This window comes from Cervus elaphus, chromosome 27, assembly GCF_910594005.1.
Source record: "Cervus elaphus chromosome 27, mCerEla1.1, whole genome shotgun sequence".
Classification (NCBI taxonomy): Eukaryota; Metazoa; Chordata; class Mammalia; order Artiodactyla; family Cervidae; genus Cervus; species Cervus elaphus.
In genome coordinates, this window is record NC_057841.1 from 20,413,194 (window position 1) to 20,430,926 (window position 17,733).

General features: G+C 36.8%; 1 long non-coding RNA gene across 1 annotated transcript; it reads right to left on the reverse strand.

Annotated features, from left to right (window-relative positions):
* Positions 1 to 2,476: 2,476 nt before the first annotated feature.
* On the reverse strand, positions 2,477 to 10,605 carry LOC122685028. Its single transcript, XR_006338224.1, has 3 exons — positions 10,594 to 10,605; positions 5,986 to 5,988; positions 2,477 to 2,622 (listed from the first exon to the last, which is right to left on the reverse strand). It is a non-coding gene; the product is annotated as an uncharacterized LOC122685028 (long non-coding RNA).
* Positions 10,606 to 17,733: the final 7,128 nt, after the last annotated feature.

The following is a 17,733-nucleotide window of genomic DNA, read 5'->3' on the forward strand; positions in this document are numbered from 1 at the left end:
TGTGCTTGGTCTGGTCTTTGATCTAGTCCATGGTTGAGCATGGTCTAGTCTCCGTTCTTACATTAAATTCAAATTTGCAAGTAATTTAATTAATTTGAGGATGGAATTTCAACCCTCCCATCAAGCTTGGGATCTGAGTGCCTGGAAGTTTTATCTTTTTTCTCCTGTTCTACCTTCGTATTCTGTTCATCCTGTGTACCCTTAGGCTATTCTCTCTAAAGTCTACTGCATCTTCTCAGCAACAGACTGCCATTACCTAGGTCTTAATGTAAGTAAGAGACTGCCTAGGATTCTCTCTGAGCTCATGCTCTCCTCACAGATTTTAATGTGTCCAGGAACACCTGCTTTTTGGTATTCTGTGACAGGTCTAATTTCCATTATTACTCCTTCACTACTCACTATAGTTACTATCTCAAAATTAGTCTAAAAACTGGAAGATTTACCCAAAGATGTCAAAACTCCTCCAGTTTCTCTTTATCTAAGGCATTTGCAATCCTTTTTATAAACATTTATCAGATTACAATAATTTGAATATAATAATAATAATAATCTCTCCTCCCTCTAAATTCATAACTAATTCATTAATAAATTTTACCTAACAATAAATCCCTATGTTTACTTTACCTTTCAAGTTTATTAAAACACCTGTATGTTCATGTTATAATAAATGCATTGAGCACATTAAGACATAATATATATTATCTAAATCTAGGACATCTATAGTCAAACACTTGTAGAAAAAATAATTGGGTCAATACTTGTACTCCATCATCCAGATTACAGCTAAATGTCTATTTCATTAAAAACTCTCATTTCTTTTTGTGGACATGACAATTATACTGAATAATGTCAAGTAGTTGCAAAATGAAATATTTCAGTTAAATACATACAATGTTTTCTCCATATTCTTGCAATATCATTATTGTGTGATGAATAGAGTAAATAGTTATGTAATAGATAACTGCTCCTAAAATCTAGTATAACACAGCAATTTTGATTCTGTAAGTTATATTTTTTGAAAACCAAAAATCAGCAATTATTGAATACTTCGATCTATAAAGAATGCTATATATATTGAAAGGCATGAGACACGGCTACTGTAATCTTTCATTTGTAAAAATATTATGTTTCCTAATTTGAACTTCAAATGTTAAAACTAGAAAACTGAAGTCTAGTTTATAGTTATCCATGTGTTGATTTAAAGATAAATGTCATCAGAATGATAATATGAAAATTATCTTAAACTTTGTGTTATAGGTGTTCTACTAGACCACTTAGAAATAGACATTAAATCAATAGTAGAAGGTTTCATAATGTAAGGATTAGTTATAATTCTACATTTTGTGTAATATTCATTATACCAATGTAAATTGATTTAGTATTTATCAATGGCAGTGCCACTTTCTACACCTCAGACACATGTTAAAAAAAAAAAAAAGAAAGAAATATCTTCTCCCTGGAATAAGCTTTTGCTTTCTCTCAGATGAACTCATAAAACCATCACAGGAACTTGAATATCACAAAGATAATGCAGTACTATAAAGTGCCTTTATTTTGTAAGATCGCCATGCTGCTGCTGCTGCTGCTGCTAAATCGCTTCAGTTGTGTCTGACTCTGTGGGACCCCATAGACGGCAGACCACCAGGCTCCGCCGTCCCTGGGATTCTCAAGGCAAGAACACTGGAGTGGGCTGCCATTTCCTTCTCCAAAGTGTGAAAGTGATAATTGAAAGTGAAGTTGCTCAACATGTCCGACTCGTAGCGACCCCATGGACTGCAGCCTACCAGGCTCCTCCCTCCATGGGATTTTCTAGGCAAGAGTACTGGAGTGGGGTGCCATTGCCTTCTCCAAAGATCGCCATAATAGAGCACTATAAACTGAGTGCTTAGTTGGAGAAATGCATATTCTTTGCAGTTTGAAGTCTAGAATTCCGAATTTAAGGTGTTGATAGGATCATGTTCCTTTTAAAACCTCCAGAGGAGGGTCTTGCCTTCCTTCTTCCAGCTTCTGGTCACAGCAGATGTTCATGGCTTTCAGCAGCATAATTCCAATCTCTCCTATCAACCTTGGTCCTCTTCACTGTCTGTTCACATTGTCCTTATTGTCTTGCTTTTGTGCTTGTCTGGGTCCACATTTCTTTCTTCTCATAAAAACACAAGTCATAATTGGTTAAGGGTCAGTGATACTTCAACATTACTTCAACTTAACTAATTACATCTTCCACAATTCTATTCCCAAGTACGGTCATATACAGGGGACTGGGATGAGAAATTCATATATATTTTGAAGAGAAAATCCAACCCATAAAATGAGTATTTGTGACTCATCAGTGTTCATTTCTGTCATAGGAGTTCAGTCTTATTTCTCAAGGGAAGATCTCTTGGGGGTCTTCTGTAGTTCTCAGCTAAATTAGTGTGTAATAATCTGAGCTTCTCCACAGCAAATATCACCATAGTTCAGTCCAGTACAATTCAGTTCAATCACTCAGTCATGTCCAACTCTTTGTGACCCCATGGACTGCAGCATGCCAGGCTTCACTGTCCATCACCACCTTGCGGAGTTTGCTTAAACCCATGTAAACTGAGTCGGTGATGCCATCCAACCATCTCATCCCCTTTCATTCTCCTTTGTTCCTGCCCTCAATCTTTCTCAACACCAGGGTCTTTTCCAGTGAGTCAGTTCTTTGTATCAGGTGGCCAAAGCACTGGGGCTTCAGCTTCAGCATCAGTCCTTCCAGTGAATATTCAGGACTGATTTCTTTTAGGTGGACTGGTATGATCTCCTTGCAGTCCAAGTGATTCTCAAGAGTCTTCTCCAATACCAGAGTTCAAAAGCAACAATTCTTTGGCGCTCAGCTTTCTTTATGTTCCAACTCTCAAATCCATACATGACTACTGGAAAAACCATTGCTTTGACTAAACAGACCTTTGTTGGCAAAGAAATGTCTCTGCTTTTTAATATGCTGTTGAGGTTTGTCATAGCTTTTCTTCTAAGGAGCGAGTGCCTATTAATTTCATGGTTGTGATCACTATCTGTAGTGATTTTGGAATCCTAGAAAATAAAGTCTCTCACTGTCTCCATTGTTTCCCCCTCTAACTACCATGAAGTCATGGGACCAGATGCCATGATCTTAATTTTTTAAAAGCTGAGTTTTATGCTAGCTTTTTCACTCTCCTCTTTCACTTTCATTAAGAGGTTTTTAGTTCTTCACTTTCTGCCATAGGGTGGTGCCATCTGCATATCTGAGATTACTGATACTTTTCCTGGCAATCTTGGTTCCAGCTTGTGCTTCATCCAGCCCAACATTTTGCATGATATACTCTGCATAAAAGTTAAATAAGCAGGGTGACAATATACATCCTTGTAGTACTATTTCTCAATTTTGAACCAGTCCATTGCCCCATGTGCAGTTCTAACTGTTGCTTCTTGACATTCATACAGATTTCTCAGGAGGCAGTTCAGGTGGTCTGGTATTCCCATCTCTTTAAGAATTTTCCACAGTTTGCTGTGATCCACACAGCCAAAGGCTTTAGTGTAGTCAATGAAGCAGAAATAGATATTTTTCTAGAATTCTCTTGCTTTTCCTATGATTCAAGGGATGTTGGCCATTTGATCTCTGGTTCCTCTGCTTTTTCTAAATCCAACTTGAACATCTGGAAGTTCATGGTTCAGGTACTGCTGAAACCTGGCTTGGAGAATTTTGAGCATTACTTTGCTAGCGTGTGAAATGAGTGCAATTGTATATGATAGTTTAAGCATTCTTTGGCATTACCTTTTTTTGGGATTGGAATGAAAACTGACCTTTTCCAGTCCTGTGGCCACTGCTGAGTTTTCCAAATTTTCTGGCATATTGAGAGCAGCACTTTCACAGCATCATCTTTTAGGACTCGGAATAACTCAACTGGAAATCCATCACTTCTACTAGCTTTGTTCATAGTGATATTTCCTAAGCCCCACTTGACTTAACACTCCAGGGTGTCTGACCCTTGGTGAGTGATCACACCATCATGATTATCTGGATCATTAAGATCTCCTTTTTATTGTTCTTCTGTGTATTCTTGCCACATCTTCTTAATATCTTCTTCTTCAGATATAATGATATAATGGTCATTTGAATTAAATTAACCCATTGTCCATTTTAGTGTACTGATTCCTAAATTTGTCAACAGTAGGAAATAAGTCATTGAGGTTAGTTTCTTTTTAATGTAATAGATATATATTTAATTAACTTATATTAATCATATCCTACATTTAAATATATTTAAAATTTTGTATCATATGTTTTTATTAGATGTTCATAAGACATTTTGAAAAACTGGCAAAAAGCAAACATTACTAAATTTCAGAGTAGAATTCTTTTTTGTTTATGTGATTTAATTTTACATATGCATATATGGTATTTTTGAAATTGTTTTCCATTATAGTTCATAACAAGATATTGACTATAGTTCCCTGTCCTATACAGCAAATCATTGTTGCTTGTTGTGTATATCTATATATTTTTAAATTAGGAGTCTAGCTTTCTATTTATATTAATTCAAATAACTATAATAAAAATGTCATACATTTTTTACTTAGGCAAAAATTCAGAAGTTTTCTAACATATATATGTATATATTATATGTATACTAAAGCTTTTCTACTACTATGTTTGATAAAGACTTGCAAAGCATCAGAAAAAGAGATGGATAAGCTGGAAAACATAAACTAAATGAAATGGGAGCACTAAATATGAAACAAGCAAAGTGAAACAAGCTAGATAAAAGTAAAATATCTTCATATAGTCCTTTTTAAAATATATATATATTTATTGAGGTATAGTTGACTTACAATGTTTCAGGTGCAGAGCAAGGTGATTTAGTTATATAGAAACATATATTATTTTTGAAATTGATTTTCATAATAAACTATTACAAGATACTGACTATAATTCCTTAAGCTATACAGTGAACCTTTGTTGCATATCTATTTTTTAATTAGAAATCTAGCATTCTAGTCATACTAAGTCAAACAAGTAGAATCAAAATGTCATAATGTTTTTAGTTAGGCAAAAATTCATATGTTTTTAAATATTTATATAGTATGTGTTTATATATATACACATGTGCTACATATATATATATATACACACACACAAAAGCTTTTCTACTATACTTGATGGCTTGAGAAAGAACAACAACAACAACAACAAAAGAGATGAAGAAGTTGGAGAACATAAGCTAAATGAAATGGGAGTGCTGATTATGGTATAAAAAAACCAACTAGATAAAAGTAAAAGTTTATCATACAGTCCAGTTTTTTAAAACATGATTGCTCATTAGAAACATATCTGGAGCTCTGGCAAAAAGAAAAAAAAAAAAAAAGCATCTTCTGGGCATTTGTATTTTTCAAAATATTCCAAGAGAATTCTTATATGCATCTGGATTTTAAAAACTGATTACAGATTTTTCTATTAAATTGTATAGCTCTTTTTTAAGAGGATGAACATTCTTTGACTTTACCTGAACTACTTACAGATGGTTTTCTAAAGCCAAACTGTTTCTTCTTGCTTAGTACTTGTAGGTCTGTTTCCACTTGGTACCCATTGAAGGCCAATCTCTGCTGAGGGTGATATGACTATCAGCTATTTTTAAAGACAGCCTTCAACAATACCTAAGAGCAGATTGGAGCCCAGAACCCTTTGAATGCATGAAAGGTGGAAGAGAAAGTGTCAATTGATATTAGAAATTACAGTCCTCATCACTAACCAGTTTTAAAACTATGTCCAAAAGCATTATAGCTTCAAATGTTAGCAAGTTTTAGTGCTCTTCCACATTCTTTGATATCAGTAATGATGATAAAAGTAAAAGTGAAGTAAAAACCACATAGAAAAAGAAAGAATTAAAAGAATTGCTCTCTGTAGTTTGTTCACCAACCATACCTTCTACATTTTCCTACTGAATGATTTTTGCCACCACAATATAATGAATATATCCTTCTCAATACTGTCTCCAGCAAAACCTATTCTGCAAATAAATGGAGTTAACATATTATAATATTACTTTACTGTTTTGGCACTAAAATGAAAGAGCATTACATATTTATCCCCAAATCCTCTCTCTTTCTCTCTTTCTATATGATTCCCTCTCTTAGAATATCCATTATCTGGATATACAATGAATTGCTTCAGCTTTGTAATATATAATAATTCTGGTTAACACATCCATTAAGTGTTCAATGTTCTATACACATGAACAAAGATAGATTGCTCAGTCACTAAATCATGTCTGAGTTTTTGTGACTCCATGGACTATAGTCTTCAAGGATCCTCTGTCCATGGGATTCTCCAGGCAAGAATATTGGAGTGGGTCACCATTTCCTCCTCCAGGGGATCTTCCTGACTCAAGGACTGAACCCGCATCTCCTGCATCTCCTACATTGGCAAGGAGACACTTTACCACTGAGCCACTGGGAGCCAAAGATAGATTAGGTCACTGTTGACAATAACCAGGTGGTTATTTCTTCACCTGATTTTTTTCCTGGAAATTGGGCATATTTATTCAGTTTCCTTGCTGTCTTTTAAACTTTGACCACTTTCCATGATATTAACTGGTTAGTTGCTATTTTACTTGTTTGGAAGCCAGGTGATTTGAATAAAAGCTACTAGATGCAAAATTATACATTTCAAAAGAAATTTACCAGTAGGAGAAAGATGAAATATATCTCATTTCTAGTTTTTCTCTTAAACTTATAATCGAGACAATTATTTAGATAATCCAAGCAGAAATCTTACGGTTTGAGTTGAATGAATTTTATTGTATTATTTTTCCTTTGAAAGATTGAGGATTCTGTTGTCTTGGTATTGTCTCTATCTCCTTGAGGTTTCAGTTCTTGGAGGTGTTTTAATTAAAATTATAAACAAAGCATTATAATACTCATATTTTATCCCCTGCACTATGCAATGTGTACTGGCATAAGACAAATTGCTAATTTAAATTCATTAGGCTACAACTTCTTCTTAATATAATTATAATAAAATTAACTCTAATTTTTCAACATCTATTTTCTCTAATTATTGTTGTTCAGTCACTAATGTCCACCTGTTTATGATCCCATAGACTGCAGCACACCAGGCTTCCCTGTCTTTCAATATCTTTCAGAGTTTGCACAAACTCATGTCCATTGAGTCAGTGATGCCATCTAACCATCTCATCTTCTGTTGCTCAGTTCTCCTCCTGCCTTCAGTCTTTCCAAGCATCAAGGTCTTTTCCATTGAGTTGGCTCTTTGCATCCGGGGGACAGAGTTTTGGAGCTGCAGCTTCAGCATCCGTCCTCTCAATGAATATTCAGAGTTGATTTCCTTTAAGATTGACTGCTTTGATTACCCTGCTGTCCAAAGGACTATCAAGGATCCTCTCCAGCACCACAATTCAAAAGCATCAAATTTTCAGCATTCAGCTTTCTTTACGGTCCAACTCTCACATCCATGGCATGAATGCAGAAAAAAAACAAAAAGCATAGCTTTGACTATACAGACATTTGTCAGCAGAGAGGTGTCTCTGTTTTTTAACACACTGTTTAGGTTTGTCAGAGGGTAGACAGAATAAAAATCACAATCACAGAAAACAAACCAACATGATTACATGTGTCACAGCCTTATGTAACTCAATGAAAATATGAACCATGCCATGTAAGGCCACCCAAGACAGACAGGTCATGGTGGAGAGATCTGACAAACATGGTGCACTGGAGAAGGGAATGGCAAGCCACTATAGTATTCTAGCCTTGAGAACCCCATGAACAATATGAGAAGGCAAAAAGACAGGACACTGAAAGATGAACCCCCAGATCAGAGTGCTACAGGAGAAGAGTGGGGAAATAAGTCCAAAAGGAATGAAGAGGCTGAACCAAAGTGAAAATGATGCCCAGTAGGGTATAAGTCTGGTGGTGAAAGTAAAGTCTGATGCAATAAAGAACAATATTGCATAAGAACCTGGAGTGTTAGGTCCATGAATCAAGATAAATTGAAAGTGGTCAAACAGGAGATGACAAGAGGGACCATTGATATTTTAGGAATCAGTGAACTAAAATGGACAGAAATGGGTGCCTTTAATTAAGGTAACCATCATATTTATTAAAATTGGCAAAAATCCGTTAGAAGATATGGAATAGCTCTCATAGCAAAAACCAACCAACCAAACAAAATACAGTATTTGGGTGCAAACTTAAAGGTGACAAAATAATCTTGGTTCCTTTTCAAGGCAAACCACTCAACATCACAGAATTGAAGTTTATGTCCAAATCCCTAATACCAAAGAAAATTAAGTTAATGGTTCTATGAAGACCTACAAGAGCTTCTAGAACTAAGGCAAAAAAAAAAAAAAAAGATGTCCTTCTTATCATAGGGGGCTGGAATGCAAACATAGGAAGTCAAGAGATACCTGGAGTAACAGGCATGTTTGGTCTTGGAATATAAAATGAAGTAGGTCAAAGGCTAACAGAGTTTTGCTTAGAGAACACACCTAGTCATAGCAAGCACCCTCTTCCAACAACACAAGAAATGACTACACATGGACATCACCAGATAGTCAATACTGATACCAGATTGATTATATTCTTTGTACCCAAAGATGGAGAAACTCTATATATTCAGCAAAAACAAGACCATGAGCTGACTGTGGCTCAGATCATGAGCTCCTTATTGCTAAATTCAAGCTTTAATTAAAGAAGGTAGGGAAAAACACTAGACCATTCGGGTATGACCGAAATCAAATCCCTTATGACTATACAGTGGAAGTGACAAATAGACTCAAGGCATTGGATCTGATAGGCAGAGTGCCTAAAAAATCTATGGACAGAGGTTTGTAACACTGCAGGAGGTGATGACTAACACCATCCCCAAGGAAAAGAAATGCAAGAAGGCAATATGGTGGTCTGAGGGGCCCTTACAAATAGATGAGAAAAGAAGGGAAGTGGAAGGCAAAGGAGAATGGGAAAGATATACCCAATTGAATGTAGAGTTCCAAAGAATATCAAGGAGAGATAAGAAAGCCTTTTTATGTGAACGATGCATGGAAAGAAACAATAGACTGGTAAAGATTAGAAATCACTTCAAGAAAACTAGAGATACCAAGAGAAGATTTCATGCAAAGATTAGCACAATAAAAGACACTCACCATGCCAACAAATTTAGAAAAATCAGCAGTGCCCACAGGACTAGGAAAGTTCAGTTTTCATTCCAATCTCAAAGAAGGGTAATGCCAAATAACATTCAAACTACAGCACAATTGTGCTGATTTTACAGGCTAGGAAGGTAATGCTCAAAATCCTCAAGCTAAGCTTCAACAATACAGGAACCACAAGCTTCCAGATGTAGCAGGTGGATTTAGAAAAGGGAAGGGAACAGAGGTTAAAATAACAACATCTGTTGGGTCAAAGAAAAAACAAGAGAATTCCAGAAAACACATCTATTTCTGCTTCACTGGCTGTGTTAAAGACTTTTACTGTGTGGATCACAACAAACTGTGGAAAAAGAGATGGGACTACCAGAACACCTTACCTGCCTCCTGAGGAACCTGTATGCAGATCAAGAAACAATAGTTAGAGCCAGAGGTGGAACAATCGACAGGTTCCAAACTGAGAAAGAAGCATGTCAAGTCTGAGTACTGTCACCCTGTTTATTTAACTTATATGCAGAGTGCTGTGCTGTGTGCTTAGTCGCTCAGTCATGTCCGACCCTCTGTGGCCCTATGGACTGTTGCCCCCCAGGCTCCCCTGTCCATGGGGACACAGCAGGCAAGAATACTGGAGAGGGTTGCCATGTCCTCCTCCAGGGGATCTTCCCAACCCAGGGATCGAACCCAGGTCTGCCTCAATGCTGGTGAATACTTTACCCTCGGGGCCGCCGTTGGAAATCCAAGAATACTGGAGTGATTAGCCTAACACTTCTTCAGGGGATGTTCCTGACCCGAAGTCTCCTACTTCGGTAGGAGGTAGGAATACCTCCTGCAATTCTACAAAGAATTGCAGGCAGATTTTTTTTACCAGCTGAGCTACCAGGGAAGCCCCTATATGCAGAGTACATCACGCAAAATATTGGGCTGGATGAAGTTCAAGCTGGAATCAAGATTGCTGGGTGAAATATCAATAACTTTAAATATACAGATGACACCATCCTAAAGGCAGAAAGTGAAGAATTAACCACCTCTTTATGAATATGAAAGAGAAGAGTGAGAGGAAAAGCTGGTTTAAAACTCAACTTTCAAAAAAACTAAGATCATGGCACCCACCCCATCAATTTATGGCAAATAGGTGGGGAAACAATGGAAACAGTGATGAACTTTATTTTCCTGGGCTCCAAAATCACTGTGGACAGTGACTGAAACCATGAACTTTAAAGATACTGGTTCTTGGAAGAAGAGCTATATGACAAACCTAAACATTGGCATCATTTTGTCAACAAAAGTCTGTAAGGTGCATATAGTCAGAGCTATGGTTTTTCCAGAGGTCATGTACCAATGAGAGAGGCCATAGAAAAGGCTGAGCACCAAAGACATGATGATTTCAAACTGTGGTGCTGGAGAAGACTCTTGAGAGTCAGCAAGGAGATGACACCAGTCAGTCTTGAGGAAATCACCCATAATATTCCAGAAAGGACTGATGCTGAAGCTGAAGCTCCAATACATTGGCCACCAGATGTGAAGAGGTGACTCACTGGAGAACACCCTGATGTTGGGAAAGATTGTAGGCAAGAGGAGAAGGGGACAACAGAGGACAAGTTGTTTGGATGACATCATGGACTCTGTGGAGATGAGTCTGAGCAAACTCTGAGATAGTGAAAGACAGGAAACCCCAACATGCTGCAGTCCATGGAGTCATAAAGAGTGGACCCAACTAAGCAACTGAACAACAAAATGGTTTGCCATAGCTTTCCTCCCAGGAACAAGTGTCTTTTAATTTTCTGGTTGCAATCACTGTCTGCAGTGATTTTGGAGCCCAAGAAGATAAAATCTGCCACTGTTTCCAAGTTTTTCTCATCTATTTGCCATGAGGTAATGGGACCAGATGTCATGATCTCAGTTTTTTTAATGTTGAGTTAAGCCAGCTTTTTCGCTCTCCTCTTTTACCATCATCAACAGGCTCTTAATTCCTCTCACTTTCTGCCATTAGAGTGGTTATTGATATTTCTCTTGGCAATCTGGATTCCAGTTTGTGATTCTTGCAGCCTGGCATTTCACATGTGATGTTCTCTGCATATAAGTTAAACTAGCAAGGTAACAATATACAGTCTTTTTTTTTTTTTTTTTTTTTTATTAGTTGGAGGCTAATTACTTTACAATATTGTAGTGGTTTTTGTCATACATTGACATGAATTAGCCATGGATGTACTCTTTCTCAAGTTTGAACCAGTTCATTTTTCTATGTCTGTATTAATTGTCACTTCCTGTTTCACATATAGGTTTCGTAGGAGACAGGTAAGGTGGTCTGGTATGCCCATCTCTTGAAGAATTTCCCACAGTTTGTTGTGGTCCACACAGTCAATGGCTTCATAGTCCATGAAGCAAGAATAGATGTTTTTCTGGAATTTTCATGCATTTTCTGTGATCCAATGGATGCTGACAATTTGATCTCTGGTTCTTTTGCCTTTTCTAAATCCAGTTTGTACATCTGGAATTCTCTATTCACATACTTTTGGAGCATATATTATCAAGCCTTACCTTGATAACATGTGAAATGAGTACAATTGTAGGGTAGTTTGAACAATCTTTGGCATTGTCAAGTCATTTTCTGTAATGTTTCTGGCTCTCTCACGATTAGTTCCTAATTCTTCCTTGATACATAATCAACTTTATTCACGATGTTTTCCCAACAGTCTTGAAGACAAAATTTTTCTCCTTTCTATCACCTAAGCTAATTCAGTGTAGGCTACCTTCTAATTCTCAACCTCTCACCTCAATAGCCACCTACATATAATAATTTAGTTTTTGGATTTGAAGCAAAACTTTTGTAATTTAAAAGGGTATTTTTACATCATTTCATTCATCCTAAAATGTTGCTAGGAATTTTTTGAAAATGAAATTCAAATTCAGGTAGATCAAGTGATTAATCACATTAAGGTGACTTGCACACATGACACTGGGTCTGGGACTTGGGATTTAGTACATTTGAGCCCAATTTTATTTATTTTTCATTATATTATAGTGTTCTAGACACAGTTCATTGCATTGTACACCGCTAATGTACTTATACTGGTAAGTGAAAGTGTCTTCAGGAGGTCAAAGGATAAAATAACTGATTTCCAGTATCTAAGTATAGAAAAGCAATGTTTCCTGATATACTCTTCCTTTATACTGTGCAATACAATTGTAAATGAGTAAAGGGAAATGGGTTAGACATGGACAACAGCCTTGTCTAACTCAATGAAACTATGAGCCCTGCCCTGTAGGGCCACCCAAGACAGATGGTTCATGGTGGAGAGTTCTGACAAAATGTGGTCTACTGGAGAAGGGAATGACAAACCACTTCAGTATGCTTGCCTTGAGGACCCAAAGAACCATATGAAAAGGCAAAAAGATAGGACACTGAAAGATGAACTTCCCAGGTCAGTTAGGTGCCCAGTATGCCACTGGAGATCAGTGGAGAAATAACTCCAGAAAGAATGAAGAGATGGAGCTAAAGCAAAAGCAACACCCAGTTGTGGATATGACTGGTGATAGAAGCAAGGTCTAATGCTGTAATGAGCAATATTGCATAGGAACCTCGAATGTTAGGTTCATGAATTAAGGCAAGTTGGAAGTGGTCAAATTTGCCTTTTGATGGCAAGAGTGAACATCGACATTTTAGGAATCAGCAAATTAAAATGGACTGGAATGGATGAATTTAACTCAGGTGATCATTATATGTAATACTTTGGGCAAGAATCCCTTGGAAGAAATGGAGTAGCGATCATAGTCAACAAAAGAGTTCAAAATGCAGTACTTGGATGCAATCTCAAAAATGTTAGAATCATCTCTGTTTCCAAGGCAAACCATTCAGTATCACAGTAATCCAAGTCTATGCCCCGACCAGTAACGCTGAAGAAGCTGAACTTGAACAGTTCTATGAAGACCTAGAAGACCTTTTAGAACTAACACTCACAAAAGATGTCCTTTTGTTATAGAGGACTAGAATACAAGAAACACCTAGAGTAACAGGCAAATTTGGGGTGCAGAATAAAGCAGGGCAAATTCTTGTAGTACAGAATAAAGCAGGGCAAAGGCTAATAAAGTTTTGCCAAGAGAACACACTGGTCATAGCAAACACCTTCTTCCAACAATACAAGGGAAGATGCTATACATGAACATCACCAGATGGTCAACAACAATATCAGATTGATTATATTCTTTGCAGTTAAAAATGGAGAAGCTCTATACAGTCAGCAAAAACAAGACCAGGGGCTGACTGTGGCTCAGATCATGAACTTATTGCCAAATTCAGACTTAAATTGAAGAAAGTAAGTAAAACTACTAAGCCATGCAGGTATGATATAAATCAAATCACTTACAATTATACAGTAGAAGTGTGAGATAGATTTAAGGGGTTAGATCTGATAGACAGAGTGCCTGATGAACTATGGACAGAGGTTCACGACATTGTACAGGAGACAGGGATCAAGATCATCCCCCAAAAAAATAAACACAAAAAATCAAAATGGCTGTCAGAGGAGGCTTTACAAATAGCTGTGAAAAGAAGAGAAGCAAAAGGCAAAGGAGAAAAGGAAAGATATGTCCATTTGAATGCAGAGTTCTAAAAATAGCAAGGATAGACAAGAAAGCCTTCCTCAGTAATCAGTGCAAAGAAATAGAGGGGGGAAAAAATAGAATGGGAAAGACTAGAGATCTCTTCAAGAAAATTAGAGATAACAAGGGAACATTTCATGCAAAGATGGGCTCAATAAAGGATAGAAATGGTATGGACCTAACAGAAGCAGAAGATATTAAGAAGAGGTGGCAAGAATACACAGAACTGTACATAAAAGATCTTCATGACCCAGATAATCACGATAGTGTGATCACTCACCTAAATCCAACATCCTGGAATATGAAGTCAAGTGGGCCTTAAGAAGCACCACTATGAGCAAAGCTAGTGGAGGTGAATTCCAGCTGAGCTATTTCAAATCCTGAAAGATGGTGCTGTGAAAGTGCTGCACTCAATATGCCAGCAAATTTGGAAAACTCAGCAGTGGACACAGGACAGGAAAAGGTCAGTTTTCATTCCAATCCCAAAGAAAGGCAATGCCAAAGAATGCTCGAACTACCACATGATTGCACCCATCTCACACACTAGTAAAGTAATGCCCCAAATTCTTCAAGCCAAGCTTCAATAACATGTGAACTTCCAGATGTTCAAGCTGGATTTAGAAAAGGCAGAGGAACCAGAGACCAAATTGCCAACATCACCTGGATCATCGAAAAAGCAAGAGAGTTCCAGAAAATCATCTATTTCTGCTTTATTGACTATGCCAAAGCCTTTGACTGTGTGGATCACAATAAAACTGGAAAATTCTGAAACAGAACACCTTACCTGCCTCCTGAGAAATCTGTATGCATGTCAGGAAGCAACAGTTAGAAATGGACATGGAACAACAGACTGGTTCCAAATAGGAAAAGGAGTACATCAAGGCTGTATATTGTCACTCTGTTTATTCAGCTTATATGCAGAGTACATCATGAGAAACGTTGGGCTGAAAGAAGCACAAGCTGGAATCAAGATTGCCAGAAGAAATATCAATAGCCTCAGACATGCAGATGACACCACCCTTATAGCAGAAAGTAAAGAAGAAATAAAAGAGCCTCTTGATGAAAGTGAAAGGGGAGAGTGAAAAAGTTGATTTAAAGCTCAACATTCAAAAACTGAGATCATGGCAGCTGGTCCCAACACCTCATGGCAAATAGATAGAGAAACAGTGAAAACAGTGGCAGACTTTATTTTGGGGGGCCCCCAAATCAATGCAGATGGCGAATGCAGCCATGAAATTAAAAGACCCTTACTCCAAGGAAGGAAAGTGATGATTAACCTAGATAGCATATTAAAAAGCAGAGACATTACTTTGCCAACAATAGTCTGTCTAGTCAAGGCTATTGTTTTACCAGTAGTCATGTATGGATGTGAGAGTTGGACTATAAAGAAAGTTAAACGGGGAATAATTGATGCTTTTGAACTGTGGTGTTGGAGAACACTCTTGAGACTCCCTTGGTCTGCAAGGAGATCCAACCAGTCCATCCTGAAGGAAATCAGTTCTGAATATTCATTGGAAGGACTGATGTTGAGGCTGTAACTCTAGTACTTTGGCCACCTGATGTGAAGAACTGACTCATCTGAAAAGACCCTGATACTGGGAATGATTGAAGGTGGGAGGTGAAGGTGATGAGAGAGGATGAGATGATTGGATGGCATCACTGACTCAATGAACATAAATATGAGTAAACTCCGAGAGTTGGTGATGGACAGAGAGGCCTGGCCTGCTGCAATCCAGGGGGTCTCAAAGATTCAGACACGACAGAACATCTGAACTGAAATGAACTGAAAAGAAAATGTGAATCAAAATTGATTGGAAAAGAGAAAAAGAGTGCCTTGTGAATGTGTCCTGAAATAAAGTGTTTGGGTACAAATAAATGTCAGAGAGGGAATCATGATCATGGGGGGAAAATCCTAAGATTTCCATTTCTCACTTTTCTGTAATTGGGTGAGTTTTTGAATTTATCATTGATGATCTTTTTAAACTTTTTTTTGAAACAGAGAAGGTATTTGCCTGGGTAGTCATTTGGCCATGTGGACCAAGGATTTCCACAGTTATATAGACTAACCTAACTACTTTTGACTGAAAAATGTGACTACCATACTGGAATATTCTAAATGAGAGCACTTCTTACATGATCAGTCCTTTAACACTAAGATATAACACATATAAGCCAGGATCACATTCCAGTGTACCACAGCAAGTAGAAAAAAATATATTTGCAGGTTTATGCAGTGATTGTTTTATTCATGCCAGTCACGTGTGTGTGTGTGTGTGTGTGTGTGCATTTGCTTACATTTTCTAATTAAATTATTTGCCCATAGTATCCATTGGATTTGGATAATACTTATATTCTCCACATGAATTAATATGATGGATATTCTTCAGTATTATATATATATATATATATATATATATATATATATATATATATACATATATAAACAAATGGGATATTTACAAAATTCTCATTCAGAGCCCTAAGTTGGCCTCAGAGGGACAGAAGTTATATTGGCAACTTGATATAGATTTTCCCAAGGAAAGAAACGTTGAGAGCATTCAGATATCATTGTCTTTCACATTCTTTTCCTTGCCCTCATCTTAGGCCTCAGTAAAAGTGAGAAAAATATATTTTTTGTTCCATCGAAAGGTTTGCCTTGATATTAAAAAGCAATCGACATATAGAACTTGGAGAAGAGATTTTTTTTTTTTTTTGTGCCCTAATGAATGAATTAAAATTTACTTTTAGAATCATTTTCTTTATGATACTGTTTCTGATTTCAATGGCCTAAAAATAATGTCTCTTTTGAATATGACTCATTTTGGAACCAATGTTCTAAAGACATATGAATGTGAATGCCATTGAATAATTTAATGGGACTGTGCAAAGCAAATAGAGCCGTTCGAGTCCTTGCCAACAGAGTAGGGAAAAGCTGAATGCAAGAAACTTTGTCTGCACAAGTAAACTGTTCTACTCAAACACATACAAAAAGAGGCAGATGATCAGCCAGCTGCCACTTTTTATGTATAGCAAACAAACCCAATTATATAAGGAGGAATGTTCAAGTTGGCATTAAAAAGTTATCAGAAGGCCTGCAGAGATTCCCTCTGGAGCCTCCAAGACCAGATTCGGTAGCCAGTCATTTCTACTTTCTTAGATAATGTGCAAGGGCCATGGTGCTGATTAGCTCTTAAATCACACTCTCCCAGGAAAAAGTAAAGCCTTTAATTTTGTTAATGGGCAGAGACATGTCCTGGGCTTCCTGTTTTTCACCTTAAATACTGCCCTGACAGGTGTAAGACACAATATGAGAATTATGTTGATGTCTGTGTGTCTGTCTGTGCAAGAAGAAGTTGAAGAATTTGCTCCTCTGAGATGTACATTGATTCTTTATTAAATTAATAGGAAAAGGTTCCCCATGAATTTCAATTCAGAATTAGTATGTAAGTCATAGGGAATAAATCAAAAGTAAAATAAATAAATAAATAAATAAATATTTAACAACTTAAATTTTTAAAATTTTGTGTATGAGAACTATAAGTAAAAGAGAAAGACTCACCCAGGGAAAGTAATTCCAATAAATATGAGAGAAGTTTGACCATCTTAATATGTAATATGCAAGTCAGTGACATTTCAGGGATATGAGTAAATAATTAACAGGTGAGATAAAAATAAACAAAAAATAGGCAACCTCACCATCAATAAAGTGTCATTCTAATTTTTTGAGGTCGAGTCATTATTAACTGGGATATATCAAGTTAACTTACCATTAACTGATCTACCACCAACTAACATATTGGAAAATATAGGGCTTTTTTTGTTTTCTCTTTTTAATGTGACATCTACCTACAATTAGCAGAGAAATACCTATAAGTAATGGAAATGGTATGCAATCATTGAGTCTTTAATATATAGTATTAAATATTTAGCTGTTGTTCAGTCCCTAAGTCATGTCTAACTCCTTGCATGAACTGCA